The 27,159-nt window shown below is 50.5% G+C and overlaps 1 protein-coding gene across 1 annotated transcript in view; it reads left to right on the forward strand.

The window, feature by feature from the left end:
* The window catches only part of CHCHD6 (coiled-coil-helix-coiled-coil-helix domain containing 6), a 375,967-nt gene that overhangs the window by 343,210 nt on the left and 5,598 nt on the right, over window positions 1-27,159 (forward strand). The window lies entirely within an intron of this gene.

Consider the following 27,159-nt stretch of genomic DNA (forward strand, 5'->3'; position numbering starts at 1 on the left):
ACTGTGAGTCAGAGCAGTGCGGCTGGTTTTGGACTGTGTACAAGGACCCTTTCCCTCTATGTTTCATACCCATCTGTCTTTCTCGTCTTTAATAAGAATAATTTTAATATCAACTAGCGTGCTAAGTCCACTTGATAGGGGAAGACGGGTCTCTTCAATAAAGATGTGAAAATTAGATTTCCTCATGTAGAAAAATGAAACAGGAAACGTGCCTCACCCAAACCAAACGGGTTGCTCTCAAGCTTCGTCCGACTCATAACCTGACAACCTGAGAGTTGAAGTGCCCCATAAAGGGTTTCCAAGACTGTACATCTTCGTGGAAGCTGACTGTTATCTATTTCTCCCGCAGAGCAGCTGGTGAGTTCAAACTGCTGAGCTTGTGGTTACCAACCAGGCACTTTAACTGCAGCTCCCTGGGGCTGCCTTCCATGCTTCACACTGTCCACACACAAAAACAAACCCAAAATAGATTAAGGACCTAAAATGATTAGAAGATCTAGCAAGGGCAGTGCTGTCTGACCGAGGCTGTAACAATATAACGGACACACAAATAGTAAATAAATAAACAAGATAAATATTTGTTCATCAAGAGACTAATAAAAAAGTGAAAAAGACAAGCTACTGATTGGGAGACTATCTCCAGAAACCATCTATTCTACAAGAACCCAATGACCAAAATATGAGCATTCAAAAGTGTATGGGAAAAATCCCATCGTCTTTCCATCCCATCTATCCATGAACTTTTTGAAGCCCGTTTGTAGATAGAAAACCAACAAATAACAAAAGACAACCCAATCATAAAATGGACAAAGGATTTGAATAGATACCTCACTGGTATCCAAATGGAACATTCAAATGACTGACAGACACATGACAAGATGCTCTCTCTCTGGCCGCAGACATCAGGAAGATGCAAATCCACCCCACTGCTTTACTCCAATAGGATGTGCGCCGATAGAAAAATCAAAGACCGTGACAAGGCTTGGAGAGGATATGGGCACTTTGGACCCTTATCCCAGGCGAAGGGAATGCAAACTCGTCCATGTCCATGATGGAGTCAGTGTGGCATTTCCTCCAAAACTAGACACTGAGCCGCTGTCGTTAGGTACCATCGAGTTGATTCTGACTCCCAGCAACCCCAGCTACGATGGAACAAAGCACTGCCCAGGCCTGGGCCATCCTCACAACCAGTGTCGCGTTTGTGCCCATTGCTGCAGCCACTGTGTTCATGTCTTTTGTCAAGAATCTTCCTCTTTTTCACTGCCCTTCTACTACGCTATGGCCCAGGAATTCATTTCTCATTCTCAAGGTAAATACGCAAAATACTTGAAAGCAGAGATTCAAAAAGAGATGTGATCTCTACCTATATAGGACAGGCAGGATAAGCAATCCTTGGGAGAAAACAATGGGATCAGTGGTTCTGGGGAGACATGGGAGAGAGGGATGTGAAGGAAAGGAAAAGGGGAGCCAATAAACCCAGGGACAAGGGAACAACAAGTGATCTAAAATCAATGGCAAGGTGGGCATAGAATGCCTGGTGGAACTTGATCAAATGCCATGTAGCCAAGAAGAATTACTGAGAGCCGAATGAAGGTCAAACAGGATAGAGGGACAGGAGGAAAGTAAAAGGAAATAGAGCAAAGAACTAGGAGGCAAAAGACACTTATAGAGGTATAAATACAGCCACGTACACATGTAAATATATTTTATATGATAGGGATATAGGTGTATGTACATATAGTTATATGTTAAGTATTAAGGTAGCAGGCGGACATTGGGCCTCCACTCAAGTACTCCCTCAATGCAAGAACACTTTGTCCTAATAACCTGGCATTCTGTAATGCTCACCTTCCTGACATGATTGCTGATGACAAAAATAGGCAAATGTGGTGAAGAAAACTGATGGTGCCTGGCTATCAAAAGATATAGCATCTGGGGTATTAAAGGCTTGAAAATAAACAAGTGGCCATCTAGCTGGAAAGCAACAAAGCCCACGTGGAAGAAGCACATTAGTCTATGTGATCACGAGGGGTCAACGGGATCAGGTATCAGGCATCAGAAGACTGAAAACAATCAATGTAAATGATGGGGGCTGGAGTGAAGACCCAAAGCACATCTGTTGATAATTGGACATGCCCTCACAGTAGGGTCACAAGGAAGGGATGAGTCAGCCAGGCTGTAATATAGCACCGACAAAACATGCACAATTTCTCTAGTTCTTTAATGCTTCCTCCCCATCACTATCATGACCCCAGTTCTACCTTACAAATCTGGCTAGACCAGAGCATTTGCACTAATACAGATAAGAGCTCTCAACACATGGAACCCAGGACAGATAAACCCCTTAGGAATAGTACTAGGAGTAGTGATTCCATTAGGGTAGGGGGAAGGTGGGAGAGAAGGGGAAAAAGGGGGGAACCAGTCACAATGATCAATGTATTACCACCACCACTACCACCCTACAGGGTGACGAACAACAGAAAAATGGGTGAAGGGAAACAGCGGGTGGTGAAGATATGAAAATAATAAGTTATAATTTATCAAGGGTTCATGAGGGCGGGATGGTGTGGGAAGGGAAAAAAGAGGAGCTGATATCTAGGGCTCAAGTAGAAAGAAAATGTTTAGAAAAGGATGATGGCAACATATGTACAAATGTGCTTGATACAATAGATGTATGGTTTGGTATAAGAACTGTAAGAGCCTGCAATAAAATGATTTATTAAAATTTTAAAAGAAGATGTGTACACTGATGTTCATGGAAGCCCTACTCACAATAGCCAAAAGGTAGAAATAACCTCAATAAACTCCAAATCCATCAACAGACAACAAGACAAACAACATCTAATACATTCATGGAATTCAATACTAATCTGGCAGGGAAAAAAATAAAACAAAATCTTCATTCTACAATAAATATGAATAGAATTTGAAGGCATTATACGGAACAAAATAAGCCAATCCCCAAAGGACAAATATTGTATGATCTCATTTTATCTAAATAAAGAAGAGGAAAATGTGCAGACACCAAAGTTTATTAGTGGTGGGCAGGGGCAGGTAAAGGTGGTTGAATGGTGAAATCACATTCCTTAAGAGTGGAACTGCACTGCAAATTATTTTGATTGCTGTCAGGAAGCCCTGTATCTGTAAAGAGCTGAACTGACAAAAGTGTATGAGATATACTTATGACAACAACCAAAGCGAAAGAGAAAGGGAGCCACCGAGGCTGCTTACGTACAGCCATACTCCTTGGGGGATTTGTTTGGTTCCTTGGTTTGGAGAGTTTGGGAGTCTTGGCTTACTGGTACACCCCATAAATTGGCCTAATACCATGGCTAGTGCTTCTGTTCTTCCTCCTACTTCATGTGTGTTGTCTGGAGTCTTGAAAGCTCAAAAGTGACCAGGCAAGGCACAGTGATTAGTGTGTATTTACTGAGAGCAAGGGAGGAAGGAGAAGAAGCAGGCCATGAAAGATGAGGCTTCATGAACAACAGGTACTATTAGCGAACATTTTGATCAAGGATTCCCTCGAAACAGCCTGATGCAAAGCAAGGGTGGGGAGCAAGCCAGAACTTCAAATTCTCATGGACACCAGACTGTTTGGAGCCATGAAGGTTGGATGAACCACTGAACATATTACCCTGTAAACTGTAAGCCAAAAATACTATATATACTCAAGTATAAGCCAGCCCCAATATCAGCTGAGGCACCTAATTTTACCACAAAAACTGCATTAAAAATGTGCCGAAAAACTTGGCTTATACACAAGTGCAAACGGTATCCCTGAAGTCATTTTTTTTAAATGACTCACTCTGGTTTGGGGAACAAACAAACAAACCGAGCAAACACCCTACATTGATCGTTGTGCTCATTCAAGAACTATCTGATGGGATAAAATGGAAAGCTATAGCATTGGAGATTAAATAGGAACCTGAGCAGGCGGGGGTTGATGTTAATGTTGGAGAAACAGTTCATAGAAGGTGAGTGAGAATGGTTGCACCATGGAAGAATGTAAGCAGCGTCGTGAAGTTATACCTCTAGTGTGCTAGTGTGAGCCCTAGGTGGGGCCACAATGCTCAGGGATTTGCCAGTTAAGATATAGAAATCCCCCATGATGTGACCTAACACCGTATGCCATGAGCAGCCAGTCAGTTATAAGACTAGGGTAGGGTGCAACAACCTTATTCAGATCCTAGCTCCGTTGCAGTCAATTTCAAGGATTCTTCCTCAGAGGTACGTACGGACTGCTTCCAACATAAGTAGATTCTGTGGAAAGCTTGATTGCTTTTTTATTGGGTCTGGACCATGCTTCTGGCTCATCTTTCTGCAGTTTTTTTAACTTGAGCCAATAGTTATATACTTGCTGATCCCAGGAGTCATCAACAGTCTGCCATCTAACCTGACCTGCTGACCTGGTATGCATTCACCTCTGCAACCACAAACTTGTTGTCTTCTTGCCAATCTTGGTTTCATCAGCCCCTGCAGCTACTCAAGTCAAGAGAAGCCTTCAGACTTGGAACCTGCCAGGCTTTCTACGAGTCTACTTCTTCAACTTAGGTCAGGCACACCTTAGTTACTTTCAGTACCCTAAAGAGGTCTTGTGCAACTCAGGCACCTAATGCAACTAGTCTTCTGATCTCTTCATTGTTGATTCGATGAGCATTCATTGTGAATCTAAGCAAGATGAACTGCTTAACAACTTCAGTCTTTTCTCCAATCATATTACCTCTTGGTCCAGCTGTGAGGATTTGGGGTCTTCTTTACATTGACTTGTAATCCACAATGAAGGCTAAAATCCTTGATCTTTATCAGCAAGTGCCTTTTGGCAAGCAAGGTTGTGTCATCTGCCTATTGCAAGTTGTTAATAAGCCTTCCTCTGATCCTGATGCCACATTCTTCTTCATATAATCCATCTTCTCTGATGGAAATGATCAGTATACAGATTGAAGAAGTACAGTAAGAGGATACAACCCTGTCCCATACGAACATCAACATGAAACTCGGTTATCGAAAGTATTAATTATCTGGAGGATCAGGTTTTTCTCCATTGATTTTTTTCAGATTTTGGAATAATTTTTAAACTCCCTAGTCCCACTCTCAGCTGACAAAATAATAATAAAGAGAAAAGAAAGTCTTATTGATATAAGCACATCATTTTGAGTATATCCAGGCCTATCCAGTCTCCACCCTTCTTATTTGTTTTATTTCAAAGTAATTTCAGTGCCGTGGAAACACAAGAACAAGACAAAGGATCCTTGCATCCATTAACCAAGACCCCTTAGTTAAGTGGTTCTCAACCTTCCTAAGGCCGCAACCCTTTCATACAGTTCCTCATGTTGTAGTGACCCCCCCCACCATAAAATTATTTTCATTGCTGCTTCATAACTATAATTTTGCTACTGTTATGAAGCAGGCAACCCCAAAGGGGTCACGACCTACAAGTTGAGAACCGCTGCCTTAGTTGTTTACATTTTACTGCATGTGCTCCATCGCCTCTTCTTCCTTTATAAAAAGAGGTTCCTCATTTGATACAGTGACTGGGCACCTCTAAGGCCTGCAATCCATTGTGTATCTCCATTACCCACCCAGCCCTTCCATTCAACATCAATTAAATACGATAACATCCTCATTCCACCTGCTACCCTAGTAACATCTCTTTATACCCTCTGGCCCAGGATCCTATCCCAAGATGTGTTGTATTTGTCATCATGAGCCATCAGCCTCCTTTAATATAGAGTAGTTCCTTAATCTCCCTTTGTCTCTTAGGACTTCGATGCTCTCCGATCTCTCTGCCCAGCAGCCTTTCATTCTGTAGGGTGATCCTTAAACGTGATCAACCTATGTCTCCTCATGACCAGGCTCAAGCTGTGCCTTGGCATGAAGTCCCCAGAACTGGGGCGGTGGTTTTCCCAGTGCCTCACCCCAGACTCCTCTGCCAGGATGTTGACATTGACCCCTGCCACATTGGCATTGGTTTGGTCTCTCCACTGGAAAGACCCACTCCCCCTAAAACTGGTATTTTCGGGGATATCTCCAATATCATGCTAGTAACTCCCTTAGCCCTCCTCCCAGCACCCTTCATACCTCCTGATGCCTCACCCCTGCACCGGCCATCACTGATTGCCAAGCGGTAACTCTTTCCATCACTGCTTACACGTGTATCAGTTGATCTTCTGAGGCAGAGTTCCCCCGTCTCTCCCATTCCTTGAGGTCATCGCTGATTTGTTCAGGCGAGTAAGGAGTCATTGGGGCTACTGTACACATGACACTCTCATTTTGTTGGGCAAAATGCCCTAGGTGTCACCCTAACATGGATTCTTCTGGCATCCTTTGGACATATCTCTTTGTTCCACAGCACGCCGCTTCTTCCTGGGGTAGGGCATTCCAGGATTATGTTGTTCTTTCTCTGTGCCGACCCTGTTGGAAAATAATATGAGAAACCAAAGCCTGATGCTCTATCAAGATGCTCTATCAATGTGCACTCAGGAGCTCCACAGGAGCCTCTCCTGAACCCTGGTGGCCCTGTGGGATACAAGTTGGACTACTGACCACAAAGTGGGTTGTTGAAACCCACCAGCTGCTTCTCAGGAGCAAGATGAGTGCCAGTTCCTGCAATGATTTATAAGTCTCAGAAACGTGTAAGGTTGCTATGAGTCAGAGTAGACTCCATGGTAATGGGAAGGCTCCTGCATCTACATGTTCTAAGTGAGTAGAACTAGGAGGAAGCATGTGTGTACACACAAACAGACGTATCTCTGCACATACCCTTGTGTGCATTTCCATATCTCTTGGTGTATGTTATTTTTTTAAATCCCTGGAGGTCATATTGACACTTCCAGTTCAACATCCCACATATTTAGAAATTCTTTCTCAGGGAGCTAGGAAACTGACACCGATGCTATTTAAGAAATATACCCATTTGCTTAATTTGCTCTGTGGAACCAGTTTCTCAATCATTCTGGCTGCCTTTTTACCAGCTACCTTCCTTCCACCATCCCCCACCTGGCACTGCCTCAGCTGTCAGGCCCTCCCCTGGGCCCGGTCCACCCCATCCCACTTCCCCACATGCCAGGGGCCAGCTTGGCCTCACTGCAAGGGGAAAGGAAGATAGGAAGGAACTGCTTTCACCATTTGTTTTTGAAAGTAGTCCAGGGTCCTTCTGTGCCTTGAGTTGATGGGAGTGAGAAAATCTAGACATAGCCTCTTCTTATCATTACATAGCTGTGGTTTACCAAGTTACTTCCGCTTTCTGAGCTTATTTTCTTCCCCTGGGGTCAGGCCGTGTCAACAGCCTTGCTCAGCTCCTGCCACCTTCCCCAACCCTGATAATCAAACTTCGAGAAAAGTGGGTCTGGCCCTAGCTAGGCAGGGATGAGAGGGTACAGAGATGGCACAATGGCTCCCCCCTCGTCCTTGATGGTCACTTGTCAGTGCGGGAGGAGGTGGACCTAAGGAGGATTTGCTGTGGTGTTCCCGGCAATGTGGGGAAGTTGGACTGTCATCTTGTGACTGGAGGGCCACCTCATCTGTAGGCTTTCCCAGTTGTAGTGTGAGTCCACATGGGTGGGTATTCCCAGCTACGTGAGTTCTGTTGACTCCTTTGTCTGTTTGTACTGCAACCTGGCCCAGCTCAATCCACCCTAACAATGAAGGAGGGACAGGCAGACCCGAATTTCAGGCTCTTGATTAGATGACCCCCGATTTACTCACGAGGAGACTGGCGTGATTTTTCATACAGTTCTGTGTTTCTGAGTCTCCTTGGTGGAGACCAACGGGGAAGGGGAAGGACAAAGGAGTAGGGCCCTCTCCAAGCACCCACCCCAGCCCTGTGCTCCTCTCTGTTCATTGGGACTATGTGTAAAACTTGAGCTGATAGAATCATTTTACAATTTAAAACCCAGTGAATAAAAGCACTGTTGAGGATGGGCGGAAGGGATCCGGTTAGAAATTGCCCTTCACCTTAGGGTCAGCTTGGGCATCTTGATGGGGACCTGGGGTGGACAGGGTACAGGAGGGGTTCTTGTCAGTTGTGGGAGGCAGTTTGAGGGAGGCCCCAAGTAAGAAGCAGAGGCGATCACAGTGGTGCCACAAAAAAGGCTATCTCTGGACACTTGAGGGGCTTCCAGGACGTCCCCAAGGTCTAGATCCTGAGTCTGGGCCTGGAAGGAGCCTGTAACAAGCAGGCGTCAAGGAGCATGCTGGTGAATTTGGAATATAAAGGACTCAAAACTTGGATTTGCTTTCTCGATGCTAAGGGCACACAGGAAGTCCGAGTGTGGAAGGATGGATGGATGAGAGGACCGCTCACTGGAAGGGCTCGAGCGGAACAGACGTGGCTCCTGCCGTGCTGTGGCCCTGCTGCCCATTTGAACTACTGTCTTTGGGGTTTTCGTTCTTGGCTTACCAACTGAGCCCGGGGTTCCTTCTCTCCCTGCCCCATGCTCCTTGAGGGATGCCGAACTTCTCCCGATAGCTCCCAACATGCCACCCGGCCTGCCTTGCCCTTGAGGGGCAGGCCTTTGGGACCCCCGTGTTTAGGGTATTACCGTCGCCCACGCTGTTTCTTCCGGTGCTGTGGAGCACAGCCTGGGACTGGCCAGACGTGGGTGGGCCGGGAGGGGTTGTAGGTGGCCTGGAAGGCCACTCCTGAGCACATGCCCTCTCTTCTGTCCATCCAGCAGTTACTGAGCCCCTGCAGCTACGAAGGGCTCCCGGAGGCCCTCATGTCCCATCTTGGGATGGGGTGGAAGGTGGGCCAGGGCCCTGATGGCAATCCACTGGGCCCTGGGAGTATGAGGAGGCGCTGCAGAGAGTGAGGGGGCAGCTAGCAGCAGGGAAACGAATGAGCTCAGCATGCGGGGAAGTTGGAAAAGACTGCACTGCCTCCCTCCTTCAAGGCAGTCACAGCTTTTAAAGAGGCCCTGGGTGAGCCGCTTGGACTGGGCCCTCAGATTCAACTCCCATGCCTAGCCATGCCGGCGCGTGCTGCATCGGTTGGATGGGCTCCCCAAATATATAAGCCTCAGATAACTCGGCCCATCGATTTACTGAACAGCCACTTCACATTCAGTTTGATGAAAATGCAAACAACGATGTTGAAATGGGGTCCCCGCCCTGTACGGCTGTCGGCACGCAGGTCCAGTCTGCCCTGCGCAGATGGGGTAGCGGTCAGCATCAGGACCCACAGAAACACCGCTCCCCCTCTTCTAGGCATTCGGACGCCGAATGAGTGTTTCTCTCCAGCCAGACCAAACAGTCGCAAGGGGCCCAGGGAAGAGCCAGCTTTCCCCTGCAGGGTCACATGGTAACTTGGAAAGGGAGCAGGGAGGAGACTGACCAGAGAAGCAAGGGTGGGGCCAGGATGCAGCCCACAGAAATATGGGCAGCACTGAGAGGAGGCCAGGAGCTTCCTCCTGCCTGCAGCGATGGGGTGCCAGCTGTGTGCAGCACTGATCGGTGGTAGGAGTGAGTCTGGGGTAGGGAGTTTACAGGCCAGAGAAACCACTCAGTGTGCCACAGACCCCCACCATCAGAGGGGTCTACTTGCCTCCCACCCATCTCTGAGACCACGGAACCTGTAGAGTGTCCTCTCAGAAGGCCAGTAGGCTGGCTTGTCAGGCCAACTGAGGACCACGCCACATTGGCACAGGTCCTGAGGAAATGTGTAGGCTCAGGAGACAGCCACAGGCCCTCCATGACAAAGCAGGAAACACAAGTGGAGAAGCTGCGAGAGACGGTACAGAGAAGCAGGAGCCAAGCTGTGAAGGGCGTAGTCTTCCATGGAAAGGGAACTTGATTCTATCAAATAGGGCTTAAAAAAAAAAAAAAGCAAAGGATCAGAAACTGAGGAGCGGCTACAGTCCAATTATTTTAGTCATTTTGGTGGCAGAATCGAGGGCAGATCAGAGGGAGCCGAGGGACCATTAGCAAGCTATGGCAGAATCCAACTCAGAAAGGATGGGATTCCAAATTAGGGCAAGAGAGACAGAGAAGTTTGAACAGATTCCCAAGAGATTTCAGAGCCAAATCAATGGGATTCTGCCTTTCATGTGTCCCCTATGAGGGTCTTCCCAGATTCGGGACTGTCCCCGCCCTTGTGCCTCCTTCCACAGCATTGGTTGTGTTTGTGATTCTCCCTCTGCGGTGTGTGGTTTTCTCCACGACACTGAGAGTCTGTGAGGGCCAGGGCAGGCCTTGGTGTGCTCACTGTGGCCCTGCTTCCGTCCTGGTGTCTGGCTCACAGCGAGTGCTCAAAGGCCGGTGGTGGGGGGTGCGGGGATTGGTGAGCAGAGGCCACACAAACCCAGCAGGTGCAGGGGCTAGGGCAGGAGGGGCACCGAGGCATAGAGTGTTAGACCGGGGGCCTCCAGGGAGAAGAAAGCATGGGACACGCTGTGACTTCTGGGTGGGGTCAGACGGGATTGAGAGGCTAGTGGAGCCCTTGGAAGGGATCCAAACATAAAGGTCAGGGGAGCCGACTTGGCGGGGTGCTGTCGGCTCTCAGGAGCTCGGAGTGGAAGCTGCTGGAACCCCTAAGGAGGTCTGAGAAGATCCCCCAACCATCACCATCTGGAGGGCAGCGGGAGTTTCTTGTGGGCTTGGAAGCCGCTCCTGGTCTCATGAACAGTCACACCAGCCTCTACCCTGCACCGGAAATGACAAGTGACCTGTCCTGCCCCCACGCCCACCCCAGGCCCATTCTAACCCAGAACTGCACAGGGACAGGAACCAGGGCCTGGGAACCAGGGCGGGGCTAGGCCGGCCACCAACTGTAATTTGTTAAGGTGAATCAAGCCACGTTTCTTTTTGGTGAGATTGGGGTCTTCTTCCGTGGACACAAACCAGGAAAAATCCTGGGTGGTTTTTGTACGGGGGTATCTGGGTCAGTCAGCTAGGACCTGGACCCCAGTTTCCACCAGTACCTCCTCTCTGGAAGCTAGTGCCACCAACTGGGTTCGAGGGCCCCAGGTTCCCTTCTCCCTATGGCCCTAGGACGTTTCTGAGGTAGAATCACCCACCGTCATCCTGGACTGTAAAGAAGAGTACTCTGGGCATTCCAAGAAGGGGGCAACTTCCCTGAGACTCTCCAGGGCGGGTGAACAGTACACACAGAAGAAATCTGCCTCAGCATCCTGAGCACCCGAGCCCATCCCTTGGGGGTGTCCCAGCTGTCTGCGGGCATCTCAGCTTCCCCTCATGTAGATGGGCGTGGGATCCAGCCTCAGCCCTCGCCTGCATGTCATGTCACAGCCAGTGCTGCGGTGTACCTGTCTGGGAACCCAACCTGGCCCTTCTTCCCGCCGAGTCCAGGGATTTCGGCCTACATAACTTGGCAGGTGTGGCCGCTACTGAATCTCCTGTCAACTCGCAAAGGGGTGGAGGCTAGCCTGTCAACCAGGTCATGGTTAATGAGGCCTCTGTGTGGGTATGACCTTCTCCTGAGGATTCTGGGAACTCCTTTCTTCCTCCCTGGAGGCGGGAGACACTTTCTCTGCTTTCTCTCCCTGCAAGACATTCCTGTTAACAAGCCACATAGAGCTAGGCTGATGGCAGCCAGAGCCTTGGAGCAGAGGAGCCACGTGGAGACCCATGTCAGTGCAGAGATGCTTCCATCACCACTGGATCCACAAGACTTTCCACCCACTGGCCTGTGATCTTCCTGCCTTCGACATTATTGCGTGGTTCCATGAGTGTGAAGAAGTGTTCATAGACTGGTATTGAGCAAATAGACTAATTAATATCAGACTTGTGGACTTGATTTGGGCTGGGCTGGAATGTTTTCTTAATCTACAATCATTCTTTGATATAAAGTTCTTTCTTATACACACATGAGTGTCCTGGATTTGTCTCTAGTCCACCCAGACTAACAGCAGGTACTTGCCATCCTTTGCCATGGGCCTGGGTGCTCTTCTTGGTTGGCATGGGTGTTCTTACACCTTGGGGGCAGCAGCTGGAGGTGAGAAGGGATGTGGTCTGGGAGCCAGGAGAGGTGTTGAGGTGTGGGAGAAGTCGAGAAGCGCTGCAGCATTTGCTGGGGAGGTGATGGCCCTGAGGATGACACTGAGGTGCCGCCAAGTGTGGCCCTGAGACCACATCTAGCAGCAGGCCTTCCTGGGCCCTTGGGCCTTCAGGCTGTGGAAGAAAGCACCGATTCCACCTTAGGGCTTGCGGGGGGGGGGGGGGTTGGGGCGGGATGGGGAAGTACCCTCAGGGGACACTCAGCAAGTATGTGTGCCCAGAGTGAATGGCGTAAAGCGCGGCACAGAGCCATGGAAGTCTTTAGTCGGGCACAGCAGAGTTTTACCCTGGAGATGGCTCCATGTCCGGAGAGCAGGTCACGGGACAGGCAGCCAGAGTTGCGCAGACGAGAGAAAACCCGTGCCAAGGGAGCTGGGTCAGGGTGGTGATTCAGAGGAGGCAGTGTGACCAGGTGCTGGGAACCAGGCTAGTCAGCACAGCTGAGGGGCAAAGCACAGACCCGGGACCTCGTGTGCTACAGGACTGGGGGTTCACAGTAGATTCAGAGATCGCAAGAAGGCGGGGGTCCAGGTGGAAAAGGAGGACAGGGACTCAGGAGTGATGGGAAGTGTCTAGAAGATGCCTAGGACAACCTGGGAAGGGGGTGGGTGGGTGGGGGGAGAAGTAGCCACCTCAAGTCTGTGGGATCCTGGGGCCTTCAAGGAGTGATTCACTCCGGGCAGTAACAGAGAGTTACGGGGTCTCGCCTGGCTTCAGGATCCGGGGGTTTGAGCATTGTAAAGCTGTAAGATTATGCCCCCCATTGTCTCCTGCAGCTGAAGTAGTCTCCCATGTCCTGTGCTCTGAGCCTGGTCCACTGTCCCTGGAGACCGCAGATGCTGGGTGACCACTGGGGGCTGGGGGAGGGGGCGTCTCTTATGAGCAGAGAGAGGCCCAGGAACTGCTCCGGAGGCCACTGCCCTGACCTCTCTACCCCATGACTGCACCCTCTTGTTAACCATCAGAGATAACCCTATCCTTCCTCAGCTCCAAAGACCAGACCGCACCAACACCATGGCCATCTGCATGTGCGTGTACTTGGAGGAGTTCTTAGGCGAGTCCCCATCCTTTCAGTTTAACAAAGAACTCTGACAGGAATGGCCTTTTCCTCATTCGTGCGTGTGCATGTATGTGTGTGTTTAAGAGAGAGAGAATTGGTTGCAGTCCCCAAAGAGACCCTATCGTAAGGCAGCCTCTCCTTCATTGAATAAGTGGTAGCCAGGGGCCAATTTGTGTTTCATTTCCTCTTGGGAACAAGAGCATTTCCTCAGCACTCAGTACAAGTGCCATCTCCCCCGTCTGTGTCTCTCAGAATAGCTGACTTCTCTGCCTAACGGGTCAGGGACAGCTGGAAGCCAGCGGCTAGTGATCCTGCGAGGCACGCGGATCGATGGTGGGATCTTCAGGCTTGACTTAACCAGACTGACTGGCATTTCATCAATAGCAGCCAGTTAACCAGTCCTTCGTAACCAGCTGTTCTCAGCGGCAGCCCAGCCTTCATCCCAGGTTAAAGCAAAACCTCCCCTGAGCAGCAAGATTGGCCCTGACGAAGATGAATGTCTAATTCACTCGGAATCTCCTTACTGCTGCCTGCAATAAAAAGCTTGCTCCGTCTATCCACCCCCGCCCCTGCTGATGTTTCTCTGAAATTAAATAGCAGGAGGATATATAATAGCCCAATTCCACACCAGGCCAATATTGTCAGATTGATGTCAGCAGTGATAATGGAAGAAGGATAAGTTGATGAGATTTCATTTATTCGATAAAGTAGAGCGTCCACAGTGGATTTGGGAATGCGCTTGTGGAAAGGCCTTGTGCATATTCGGCTATAGAAGTGAGTCTGAGGGAGACGCTAGACACCTGGGCTTCACAGGGGAGCCCCCGGGTGGGGGTGGCTAGACCCCACTGGCATGGGACCCACACAGGCCAGGCAGAGATTCTGGGCTCTCTCTGGCCCCAGGGCCTCACAGCGTGCTCTCTTTGGGTTTTACTGGCCACTCTGCCCTTTGCATCAGTTTCAGACGGCCATCAGCTCTCCAAGCTTCCTTCCCCGCCCCTGCTCTGCATCCCGGCCTGATCATCTAGGCCTCACTGATCCTCCTTTCTGTCGCCAGCCCGCCTGCATTTATCACTGCTCCACTCTAGCCCCACTGAGAGTCTGGGGCAGAACGGTGGCTTGGAACAAGGTTTATGTATACTCTGGGTTGTTTTCTCTCTAGAATAGGCAAGTCTCTCCTCTAAAGGCAATGTGGTGATAGTGACCACGTAGGGAGGAAGGGTCTGGGCAAAAAAATACACCAGCCTCTTACCCCGACTCCATTGGCTTTGGGGAGTTCAGTGAGCATCTCTGAGAATCAGCATCCCCATCTGCAGAGCGGGGACCCTGACATCTGGCTCACACAGCTGCTGTGGCAATGTGTCTGTCTACCTTCCCAGTTACCATCTCCCGTCAACCTTTCTTGTCTACCTATACTCTTAAAGACATCCTCGCAGTAGGTCCTTGGCATGTGTTGGTCCTCCGAGTAGCTACAGCCACAGGCCTGCTCCAGGTAGTGTCTCAGAGGAGAGGGGGTTTGCTGCCACTGCTGCTTACTGATGTGGACATGTGCCCTTCACCACTTCTCTTCGCCTGATCTCCACCCCAAACCTTTCCCACCAGGGAAGGCTTCCCGGGGTGGGGGTGGGGGCCCAAGGAAAGAGCTGTAGATACTTGACATTACAGCTCATCTATTCCTCCTGTGGAAAAAAGAGGCAATTGGAGAACCTCCGTTTATCTGTGAGAAGAGACTGTCCTCACTTCGGGTGGAAGGATTGGAGGATGATATGCAAACCCTTCACCAGACGGTAGACACTTACTGACATGGAACTAACTGGTGGGGCTGGTAGGCACTGGGCCTGCCAGCACATCTGAGGGAGGACTTCCACCCTCTGGATCAGAAATGTTGCTATTAATTCAATGGCTTCCTAGTAATGGTCTGTCCATCCATTGCTGCCAACCCTGCCTTCTCTCTGTACAATGGGTCCACTCTCTTCTCGACATGATCACCTTCCTATGGACTGAGGTTTTTCTTAGACTCCCCTTTGGCCCCCAGCCTCACCAAGGTGTCTTCTCCAGGCAACATTTTTGGTTGCAAGTGACGGAGACCCAACCCAGTGTAATGGAAGGCAAAGTCGGGTGTGTTAGCTTACATACAGGAAAGCAAAGAACGATTCTTAGTTTTGACTCTAGACGCTCAACTGGCACGAGAGATGTGTGTGCTCTGGGAGGTCCAATGATATGTCTTCCCACAGTTTCCAAAAAAACATTTCCCTGAAGGGTCATCTTTGCCCCAGCCCCCTGAGAATCTTGGCATGGTGGTGGCCCAGCCTGGATCCCACGACTAAACACCTCCTCGGGACCAGGAAGGCCTGAGCGCCCTGACCCGCAGGGGGAGGGAACCCGAGGAAGAGATGATGTTGGGCTTCCTGGGAGGCTGCAGACTCTCCTGTCTTCAGGTTCCTCATCTCAAGGCTGAGGACGCCAGTGACTCCAGGGGCCGAGTGGATGAAATGCCATCCTGCCTGTGTGTGCGACTGAGAAGCTGCGTTATAAAAGGGCACCCCCTCCCGATATTCCTGTGTGACCGTGCTTCAGGGCCACTTAGCCTGAGCGCTCTGTTCCAGACACAGCTGCCTGCCCGTGGTGTGCACAGAGTACAAGGGTGCAGACCTGGGCCCCGCCCGCCCAAGACTCCAAAGCCTGGGAGGAGACGGACAAGCACACCGTGTTGGTTGAACATAACAGAGCTGTGGCTGCAGCCCCAGGGAGGTCGCTGCTGTTTGGCTAGAGGATGGAGGGATGGAGATCAGAAAGAAGACAGGCCAACGGACGGTGTCCACAGGTTGCAGGGTGGGCCCGTCGCCCATGACTTGGCAGAGCCCCGCGCCGAGACTCAGCCCTGAAACCTGGCCCTGCTTCTCAGCCTGTGAACCCCGGCAGCTGCTGAGTCACTGAGCTCCTGTCTACTTCTCAGCCACGGCTCACGTAGTTCCCCCTCCTAAGATGCTCCTGCGGATTGGTCATTAACTCAGATCCCGCTGAGCCCAGGGCCCCGTGCGTTGCACTCACCCAATAAACACGTGTGTCGGCTTGCTTCCTTTTGTTTGAAACTATCTTGGTGTTTTTAGATATCGGTGGCCTGCTTTCTGTTCTAGAAAACAGACTGATCTCCGTGTAGAGGAGGATGGGCTGGAGGGAAGGGAAGGAACCATTTGAGGCAGTTGCCATGAGGACAGAGACAAGGCACAGAACAGAGGGTGTCCAGCAGATAAAGCTTGGAGACAAGTGTGTGTGGGTGAGGTGGGAGTGCACGGGACTCGGGGTCGCCGGGCTGGCGCGGCCCTATGGACGCTGCACATGCAGGAGCAGGCACCACTACACAGAGCAGTACCGGCTCCGTGGGCTGTCCACTGGGAGCTGATGGGTGGGGCGGGGCTGGAGCCTGGAGTTGGTCTGCGTGCATACTCAGAAGAGGGGGGGGGACTGGGGAGAGAAAGGCCCCCTGGTACTTTAGGGGCAGTGTGATAAGGGAAGAGAAGCCAAAGGGCTGTGACTCAGGAGAATAAGAGTCAACAATGGTTTGAGTTCCATAGACTCTTTGGAGGCTTGGATGTGTTTTTCATGGAGAAAGGGGAATGGTGAAGGCACAGAGAGCAAGGTAAGGGGACGGCGCTCCAGGTGGAGCCAGGACAGGTCAAAGCTGGGCCAGGGATGCCCCGATGAAGGAGCTCGAGTGGGGGGTGCAGGCAGACAGACCCCAAGGCTCCTCAGGGAGTAGAGGTGAGGGCGGGACATGGGGTGCCAGGGGAGCGGTTGGAGGGGAGTGCTGGACCCAGGGAGGCAGAAGATCTCCAGGGGACAGTGTGGGAGTATCACTGGGCCACCCGGGGAGGGACAGACAGGTCAGCTAAGTGCTGGAGAGTGGATGTGGAGGCAGACAGGCGAGTGGCTACTTGGGAGCGGGGAATGGAGAAAGAGCGTAAGTCTTTGAGATAGGTGCAGGGGTGGAGAGGGCCAGGGGCACTCATTAGAAGGAAGGAGGAGACATGGAAAATGACCCCCAGATGTCGGATTTGGAGACTGGCAGATTTCACCAAAGGAGGTGACTGGAGTGGAGGTTCAGTCCTGGTGGCTCCCATAGAGGGCTCGGAGGCACCCGAGCGGCCTTCGGTTGTGCAGATTCAAGAATCCTGAGGTTTGTTGGCTACGTGGGTCATGAGTGCCTAGGGAGCTTTGTGGGAATGAGCGTGGGACTGAGGGGAGCAGGAAGTCTGGGATGGCTCTGATGGGGTGGCTCAGGGGTCCACCTCACACAAAACAAAATGTGAGCACGGGGCCTGCTGGGAAGGGAAGATGGGGCAGAGGCCAAGACTGAGTTGGGGGTGGGAGAAAGACATGCAGGTACTGCAGGTGTGGCGAGCGATGGGGAGGCGGGGCCGCATGCACAGTGCAGGCTGCCTTTCTCATGTCCCTACCATCCTAGACAGGAATGGGCTCCAAAAGCCAGCTCATCCCCAGCCTCCCCTCTACCTGGTCGTACGTGCTGCTGGTTGTCACGGAGGGGGCGCTGTGTGCATTTTGAGTCCTGGTTCATGTTGTTCTTTTTTCTAAGTACGCTTTTCCATTTTCTCTGTCGCACGAGCAATGATTGCGTTATTTAAAAACCCAACCAAGCCCCCTGCCATCGAGTCTATTCCGGCTCACTGGGCCCCCGTGCTTTGTAGAGCAGAGCATCCCCCAAAGGTTTACCAGGGCTTCTGATCACCAGGTCTTTCTTCTGCCGTGCCCCCGGGTAGATCCTGTCAACCCTTCCATCAGTAGTTGAGCGCAAACCACTCGCTCCAACCAGAATCTCGTAGAGGGCGCACTCGAGGGAAGCGGGTGAGGGGTAATGAGCTGCCCAGAGAGCATCCCAGTGCTGCGCACGTGGGGCTCCATGCTATGAAATTTTCCAGTCTTTCTGCTCACACGGCTTCTTTAAGGGGCCCTTTGGCTTCTGGAGATGCTGAAGGTGCTTCTGTGAGATTAGCGGCTGTGATCTGAGCAGATGAAGCAGTGCCAGCTCTGATAGGAGCTCCAAGTGCCCTGGTCTGTAATGCTCATGCCCCATTCCCAGAGTAGCTTTGGAGAGGCAGGGAAACACTGGGCAGGCACCCTCTGCGGTGGCGCAGAGCCTGAGCGCCAGACTGCTGGCAGCCTGTGAGGTGCGGTGGAGTGGTGCTGGCCGTGGCAGCCAATGGCAGCTGGCAATGCCAGCCTCCCCACAAGGGCAGCATCTTTCCTCAGCCACCTCTTGCCTCCCTGGGGTTCCCAGAAGCCTCTGCCGATGTGGCTGTTCCCATCACACGCGTGAGGCAAAGGTGGGCCGGCGAATTGCAATGACGTCCTTAGCATGGCTGCTCAGACCTGAGAGATTCAGACCGTGCGTGGCCCCGGGGGATGCCGACCCCGGGGGATGCCGACCCCTCAGGGAGCTGAGCCCACAGAGGACTTGCTTGCCAGGGAAACGCCCCCAGGTCGGAGGAGAAAATGGATTCCGATCTCGCAGAGTTCTGAGTACACTGTGAATACATTTATCCGGGTATTTAAAAGGCAACTGTTCCCAAAGCAGACGTTTCTGGAAGGCTCAGGTTTGTGTGCGTTGTCAAATGGTGGCAGCGGGCCACTTGGGGAGTGGCTGTGTTTGGAACAAGTGCACCTTTTGAGAGTTGTGGGCGCCCTGTCTTGCCCCTGCAGAGCCTTTTTGGAGACAAAGCGGATGAGATTTCTTCCAGTTGACACCAACCTATCATTCTTTCTCCTCGTGTTGTTCCTGAGTCATCCCAGGGGATCGCAGCCTTCTCTGTTCCAGGGGTGACACTGATGTGAATGGGTCAGGTTTCCCATGCCCCAGTTTCTCCTGCACTTGGGGCTCAAAATGCACTGGGACCTATAAGAAGGGAGAAGGCAGGGATGAAGGGGCAGGCTCTGTCGGGTCAGGGGAAAACGAGCAGCTCATTTGCAACCCTGCAAAATATGAGGTGGAGTTAAAGTATTGCTACTCGGGCCTCACTTCATACAATACTGGTGTTTAAACATGGGCACGGTGCAATATGCATTTAGGCTGTCAGTTGCCAGCTTGGGAGTTCAAAGCCACCAGCCACTCTGTGAGAGAAAGGGGAGACTCTGTTACAGTCTCAGACACCCTATATAGCCACCCTAGGACGCAGAATTGACTCTGTAGCAGTAGGCGTGGGTTGCCTGTGATCCATGGACAGCAGCCAACAATTCACTCAGTAATGTACTTGTCTTTGTCGCCTAGGCGTGCCTTCAAACACATGACCCACTCAAAACGCCAGCTTTAAAGGTCACGAGGTCAGCTCTACCAGCCAAAAGGTTACCGTGCCTGTCTTTTGGGGGACGATGCCCAAGGGGCAATTTTGATAGATTTATCTCGAAAGACATAAGACAGTCACAGGGGGTTATTATGAAGATGGGTTAAGAAAATAGAAAACAAAACAGAAGGAAGAAAAACTTAATAGAAAACGACATGGGTAAGGAAAAGGCCAGGAAGCACAGAAGTGTTTCTTTTCTTCCCGTCAAGACCACGTACCTGCTCATGCTTTGAGGGCAGCAAGGCCACCCCAGAGTTTCGCTGGGAAACCTTACTCCATCCAGCCTCCAGCCCGGATCTTGCCCCCCAGATTTCTTGTCATTCCCCAAACACAACGAAACACAAGTCAGAGGGTGCCAGCACTGGCCTTGGGAGACATGGGAGTGTGACGTCTTCAAGACACAGGACGCCATCTCCAGACGTGAGGCCACGCGGAGAACCTGCCGCTTCCCATTTTGACATTTTGGTTGAATACAGGTTTCTAAGACTTGGTGGCAACAGTTCACTTTCTCATTGCGGAGTGGGTGGCGGTGCACAGAGCAAATCCAGTCAACAGTGCGAACACATTTTGTTTCATGTCTGTGATCACAATCCCCACAAAGCAACCTGTGTTTCTCACCTGTTTTTCCTGACTCTTCAACTCTTCTCAACTTTGGTCCTTGGAAAATAACACCCTTTTGATTTCGAATTTTTTATTGTGCTAAGGCAGTGGTTCTCAATCTTCCCAATGTCGCGACCCTTTAATACGGTTCCTCATGTTGTGGTGACTCCCAACCATAAAATGACTTTTGTTGCTGCTTCATAACTGCAATTTTGCTACTGTTATGAATCATCATGTAAATATCTGATAGGCAGGATGTATTTTCATGGTTACAAATTGAACATCATTAAAGCATAGTGATGAATCACAAAAACAATATGTAATTATATACTTTGAAGTATTTATTTCTAATGACAAAGAGAAATGAAGGGTTGTCTTGAAGCATGGTGTAGCATAGGTAACAGTCTTCGTGCCAGGTACTCATATGTGGGCATATCTACATGTGGGTGGACCCACCTGCAGACGAATAGAGGAGCCGTGTCTTGGTTCCTAAGACCATCGGAAATATGTGTTTTCCGGTAGTCTTAGACAACCCCTGTGAAAGGGTCATTCGACCCCCAAAGGGGTCACGACCCACAGGTTGAGAACCACTGTTCTAAGGCGTGCGCCCTCTGTGGGGTTACTGTTCATTGTAAGATAATACAGAGACCGGCTCTCGCCTTACACATCAAACAGGCTCGAGGGGGTACGATCTGCAGAAGATAACACACAAGGGATAGCCAAAGTTAGGGCACAGGGGTCCCTGCAATATAGACACTCCGGGGTCATGAATTTTATTAGGGGCACACTTAAATACGTTCCCTGCACGTAGCTTGTGACACATGACAGGTTTACACAGAGGGACAGTTCACCATGTGAAGGTTTACAAAGAAGCATGAACACATCAGCTGAGGTATTCAGAGACTGGAGGAGAGGACAAAGTTGAGAACATGAAGTAACTGATAAGTTAGCAGTCCACTGCTTTCTGCAGCATTAGTCAGGGAGCAGGAGGCAAGTGTCCATTTATCTCAGGCAGAGAAACAGGCCAGCCATTGCTTCCTCAGCTCCCATGGCTGAGTCATCAGCATTCTCCGCCGGCCATGAACTGTGAAAGGTGGTGGCCCTGTCCCATTTGCCTAAGGAGTAAACAACTGTCCCCCTACTCCCCCCCAGTTCATACTATAGGCCTGTCTATTGTTTGGCTGAAAAATTGAGCTACAAGTGTGTTTGGGGTGGAGGTGAGAGGTGGCAGTTAGATTTTATGTCAACTTGCACCTGTGTGAAAGCGTAGGGATGGAGTCCAACCTATCAATCAGGTCACAGTCTGATGATGCCTCCTTGGGGGTGTGGCCTTTTTGAAGGAGGGGCAGTGGGAATGTCTCTCCTCTCTCTGGCTCTTTGCCTTCCTGCCTGCTGGGAGTCTGTGTCTGCCTCCAGGGTAGCCCCAGGTGGGCCATTGACCATGGGAGCCAATCTCCAAGCTGTCCTCAGTGCTCTGCGTTGTTTCCACAAACCTTGGATCCATGTGACTCTGCTGCACCCACCAGCCTGTGATCTGCCATGCGTCCCATTTCACCTCTCTGCATCGTGGGCCTGCAGCTGCGTGAGTCTGAAGCAGGCCCCAGCTAACGTCAGACCCAAGAACCTGAATTGGACGAGACTGAGATGCTTTCTTGATATGAAATGCCTTGTATGCATGCACGTGCGTCACTGGTTTTGTTTCTGTGGACAACTCAGCCTAACACGGGGGGTGAGTTCCACTCTGGTCCTAAGGGATTCCAGACATCTCTCTCAGACCAGGAAGTCCAGTCTTTGTGACTTTGAGTTTTGTTGCATGCTTTGATTCCCCTCGGCCCAGGATTGTCTAAGGTAATGCTTTCAGAGTGGTGCGTGATGGGAGCCAGGCACCATCGCCTTCTTCTGGTCCCAGAGTCATGGAAACTGAGGTTCACACGATCCTTGAGTCCTTTGGACTAAGTGTTTCCACAGAGCTTTCATTTCCCTCACGCTTCTAGACTCCACGCGACGAGAGACCAGGCATGTCTCCCTAGGTGGCACTCCAGGCTTTGAAGTCCCCAGTAGCTAGCTCCTCACCAGCGGGCTGGGTTGTGCCAGCTGACCTTGATGTCCCCTGAGATGATGGCTCTGGGCCCTCAAACCGAACCACTCACCCTTCCAAGTGGTTGACTTTGGCTAAGAACTTTTTTTCTCAATTTATTTTAAAAATCATTTTATTGAGGACTCTTACAGCTCTTGTAACATTCCACACATCACTTGTATCAAGCATATCTGTTTTCTAAACTTTCACTCTTTATTGGAGCCCTTGGGATCAGCTCTTTTTCCCCCTCAACCCCCCCCCCCCGTGACCCCTTGATAAATTATAAATTATTATTGTCTTCATAGCTTACACTGACCGCTGTCTCCCTTTACCCACGTTTCCGTTGTTCATCCCCCTTGGGGGGGGGGGGGAATCTAAGCAGGTTTCAAACAGCTTTGCCCTCCGCATACCTCACTGTACTCAGGGATATATCTGCCGCATGTGTACCTACCATGGTAGAACTGTCACCTGCGGAACATACCTATTTTTAGGGCCGGAGTCATATTCTTCTCACACCTGTAAGCTTGCCTGTCCATCTGTCCACTTGCAGATCGTTGTTCTTACCGTAGCTGCAGGCTTGTGCACGTAGACACAGCACCGACCTCTCCCCCTCGTGCCTTGCTCTGCCCCGGCCACTGTTGCCGGACCTCCCCTCTAGTGCAGATTGCCTTCGCATGGGTCTGCACACTCGTCCGTGGTTTAGCCTCCTCTGCCCTTTGTGGGAAAACCTTCCCTTGGTTTTGTTGTTGTTTCCGTCGCAGTGGTCTCTTGTCGTCGTCGTGCGCTGGGGGTAGACTCGGTTCCCTCAGCATCACGGCCTCCAGTTCCTTCCACATCAGGAGGGGTGTCACAGACGCATCCTTATTATTTTCTAATGGTTGACCATTTTATTATCTTTTGCTCAAAACCACTTTATTGGCAGCTGATACAGATGCCATGTTGTTCCAGTGTTCGATTACATCAAGCAGGATCGCGCAATCAGTTTGGAAACATGGCTTCTTCCCCCGCCCCCACTGCACCCCCCGGGACCCTTATTCTACTTGCTGCCTCTGTCGGTTCAACAAGCCTGCGTTTCATCTACAGAAAAGAAGAAACATGTGATAAAAATTCAAGAAGGTGACCACCAATATGAAAAACAAAAACAACAAAAAACCACAGATCATGTTGAGAGCCAGATCAGGCCTAACGTGTATCAGAGATGGGATCCACTGACATGGTTTTAACCTTGATCTTCTCCAGTCATCTCTCCAACACACTGGTTTGGGAACCAGTTTCCTCCCATCCCTCTGTTAGGGAAATCACGGGGGGTAATTCCCTATGTGTTCCCGCTGTCACCCCTCACAGCGTGCAGAGCACGCCGGTCTCTATAGGTCCATCTGTTGATGGGCAGTTAGTTTGTTTCCATCTTGTTTTTATTGAGATGTTGCTGCTCTGAACTGATGCGTGCATATATCTAGTGGTGTTACAGTTATTGCTTCTTGAATATCTACCTGGAAGTGGGATTGCAGGATCATCTGATGTTGCTATTTCCAAATTTTAAAAGAAGCACCATATTGTTTCCCACTGTGGTTGTGCCATTTTATAATCCCACCAGCAGTGTACAAGAGTTCCAACCTCTCTGTACCCTTGCTGGAAGGTGTTGTGTTCTGGTTTTGTGTTGTGTGTGTGTTTAACTTTGCTGTCAGTGTGTGGTGAGGCAATAGCTCCTTGTTGTTTTGATTTGCAGCAATGATGTATTTTATCGTTTTTACTTTCCCTGTGCCCTGAGGTCTCGGTCTCCGTTGCGCGGCCCCAGAGAGTAAAGCTGGAAAGCCTAGAAATCTTGCTCCAAGAGGACATGGACGTTTGGGACGCAAACCCAGGGCTCCTGAATCCTCAAGATCCTGTTCCCCAGAATCTTCTTTTCCACTTAGGCCAGCGAGCCTCTCACAGTTACAACTCCAGAAGAGGCCTGTCTTGACTGACCCTGGGGTTCTCCTTGAGTGAGTCCTCTGACAGTGGTCTCTGTTGAGTGATGCCGCTAGCCCCGGCCCCCGCCATGGGACAGCTGCCAAGGAGGAGGTCACCCCCTGAGGGTAGGGGGAAATACTGCTTCAAGTCCAAGTCCGTGCAGTGGGGGCCGTGGGTAGAGAACTTCAGCCTGGGCAGGCGTACAGTCGAGAGGAGCAGTATGGTGTGAGAAGGAACAGAAGGGAAGTCGCCGGCGTGTAAGCTTAGCTGTGGATGTGATCGGGACAGGAGCCAGAGAAAGGCCACGGGACAGGAGCGTGGTGGGAGCTAAGCCGAGGGTCCACCTGCCAGCTCGGCTCCCACCACCAAAGCCTGGTGAAAATACGGAAGGAACACGTCTGCAGCCTTCCCAGGATGGGGAACCAGAGCTGAGACAAGGAAGGGAGGGAGGGAGGGAGGGAATTGGAGAAGAGGCAGATGACTTAGCATGTTCCAAACGAGGGAAAGAAGTCGGAACGTGGGACTAGAAACAGTAAACCAGCAGTAGCAGCATCTTGCCTGAGATGCCACGCGGATCTGAAAGGCTGGCTGTCCTGCAAGGAAGATGATTTTGAAAAGGTCCACAATTAGATGTATCCATGCTGGGAGGGTTTTTAATAGGTTTCTCTATGTAGAACCTTTTCGACATGGATACGTCCTACAAGCATTTAGGGTGAAAGGGGAGGTGACACTCCCCATGCACGCACACACAAGCACCTTCCGGTCTGTCTCGTTCTTGCCTCAGTTGGTTTTCGGACACGCCGAACAGCAGCCATGGGAGAAGAAGAGTCAGTCTTGCTTGGAAAAAGGGGGCTCTAAGCACCCCATGTGTGTTTCAGGCACAAAGACGAGAGGAATCTCTTTTCTGGTAGGTTACCGCTGGTCAAATCCCCACCATGTGATCTCCTCAGGAGATTCCTCTGGGACCTAGCCCTGCCCATGTGGAACCCAATCATAATTTTGATCTCACAGGTCACCCTCCCTGAGGTCCAGTGGCATTCTTCTGCCCTCCTCCTCCCCGGGAGGGCGCGCTGTCACGTGAGTGTGTTTGTCCAAGCCTGATCTTCAACCAGAAAAGTCACCCCACTCCCCTTGTCAGTGATGGAGGGGTGAACGAATGACCAAATTCCGACCAATGAGAAACCAACAACGCGTGTGTGTGTGTGTGTGTGTGTGTGTGTGTGTGTGTGTATTTCTCCAGTCGATAAAAAGTGACAACACAGAGGCCACCTGCTTGTTGCAGTCCTGGGCTCTGTGGCTTGAGGGGCACCTGTTTGAAGCTGCCCGTCGGTGGCCGTCTTGACGAGAGGAGACAGTGGGCTTAGGGATGAGGGGACAAGAGGAGATGGGTGTGGATGGCAGCAAGGAGCAGGTACAGCCATATGCAGGCGCCCATTTCCAGACTGCTTCTGAGTGAGATCATTAAGGATGGGGCGTCTTACTTCCTAACCCATTGGATCTTCCCTTAGTTAATGTTATTAGCTGATACATTTTGTTTGCCAGAAGATATCTTAAAATAATAACCAGTCTTTGTCTGTTCCAAGCATCTACTCCATGGCAGGAAAGAAAAAAAATTTTATTAATGTTTCAGATAACGCTGAATCAAGAGAATTATTAAACTATAATTCTCCCCCTTTCACCCTCCGAAAAAAAAAAAAGGCAGAGCTGAGTGGGAACCTGAATCTGTTCTGCAGAAGTAAAGTTATGCGCAGAGCATAATAATGACTCTCTTCATGGCCAAGAAACTTGAGGAGTGATTTCCAAATGCATTTATCATTTTAAAACGCCTCTTAGCCACCCGCAGCCCTGAGCAGTTTGTAACAGTGAAAGACTAGTGGCAGATATCCACGTGGTTCCCTGTTCCACTGCGAAGGCCCCGTGTGACTGTGGCCTTCAAAACAGTTTCAGGAAAAGTGGATCCGTAGAAATGCCGTGACTCAAACCATGTGGGCCACAGATCCGAGCTGCACCCCTTACTGGCTGTGCAGCCTGGGACTAGGTGCTTGGTTTCCCTAGTCCTCAGTTTCCTCATCTGCACAGCTGGGCACCAGACCAACCTGGTTGTCATCAAGCTGAGTCAGTCTCATGCGGAGCCCACGTGGCTCCGTAGAGTTTTGAAGGCGATGACTTCTGGGAAGTAGACCCCTAGGCCTATCTCCCCTGGGTGGCTCCAAACCCCTAATCTTTCTTAAGCACGGTCACATTTGTGCCACCCAAGAACTCTTGGTTTGTACAGTGGGGATGATCAGTAGCAGCCCGGACCACATCCAGGTGATAGGAGCAGACAAAGAAGCAGGTAAGCACCCAAGTGCAGTAAGCGTTGTCGCGTGAACTGCTCTGGGGGTGCAAAGGGAGGGAGGTGCCATGGGAAGAGGAGTCCCAAAGAAGACAAACCACTAAATATTTCCCAAGGGAGCTTGGGCGTTAACCTCAACTAGAAGGTTTCCCTTTTCTGGTTGCTTGCTTTTATTTCACATTTTGAAAGAGAACATATTCGGTGGGGTGGGGGCCGGGGAGCTCTGGAACTAACTGTAATTACACAACTTATTGTAAGGCAGTTTAATCGTGGGGCGGTGTGTGTGTTCTGGAATTGATTGTGGTAATGATTGTACAATTCTTGATATGATTGAGTCACTGAACTATTGAATTGTATGATATGTGTGACATGCTGATAAAAAATGTGAAAAAAAGATAAAGAACATACTCAATTTTTGGTGGGTTCTGAAGTACTTTGAAAAAAAATCAAAGTACCCCCAAAACAGTCCAGTGATTACCTCAGAGGTATAAAATTCTGAATAGTTCTCATTTCTTGCTCAGACATTTCTGTCGTTTTCAGATTTTCCTCATCATCGAGCATCAGCTTTGAAAGCAAAGGGGGTAGCCCTGCCAAAAGACACTCCTCTGTACAGTTTATACACACGCGGTATAAGGTCACAGGTACATGAGAACAACATGAGAAAGTCTGGGGGAAGGACTGAGTGAGCACAGTGAGGCAAGCCAAAGTGGGCGCCGTGTCCTCATGGGGCACCAAGGGAGCGCCTGGAGGTCCCCGCCTACAACCCCGC

Source organism: Tenrec ecaudatus, chromosome 5 (assembly GCF_050624435.1).
Source record: "Tenrec ecaudatus isolate mTenEca1 chromosome 5, mTenEca1.hap1, whole genome shotgun sequence".
Taxonomy (NCBI): domain Eukaryota; kingdom Metazoa; phylum Chordata; class Mammalia; order Afrosoricida; family Tenrecidae; genus Tenrec; species Tenrec ecaudatus.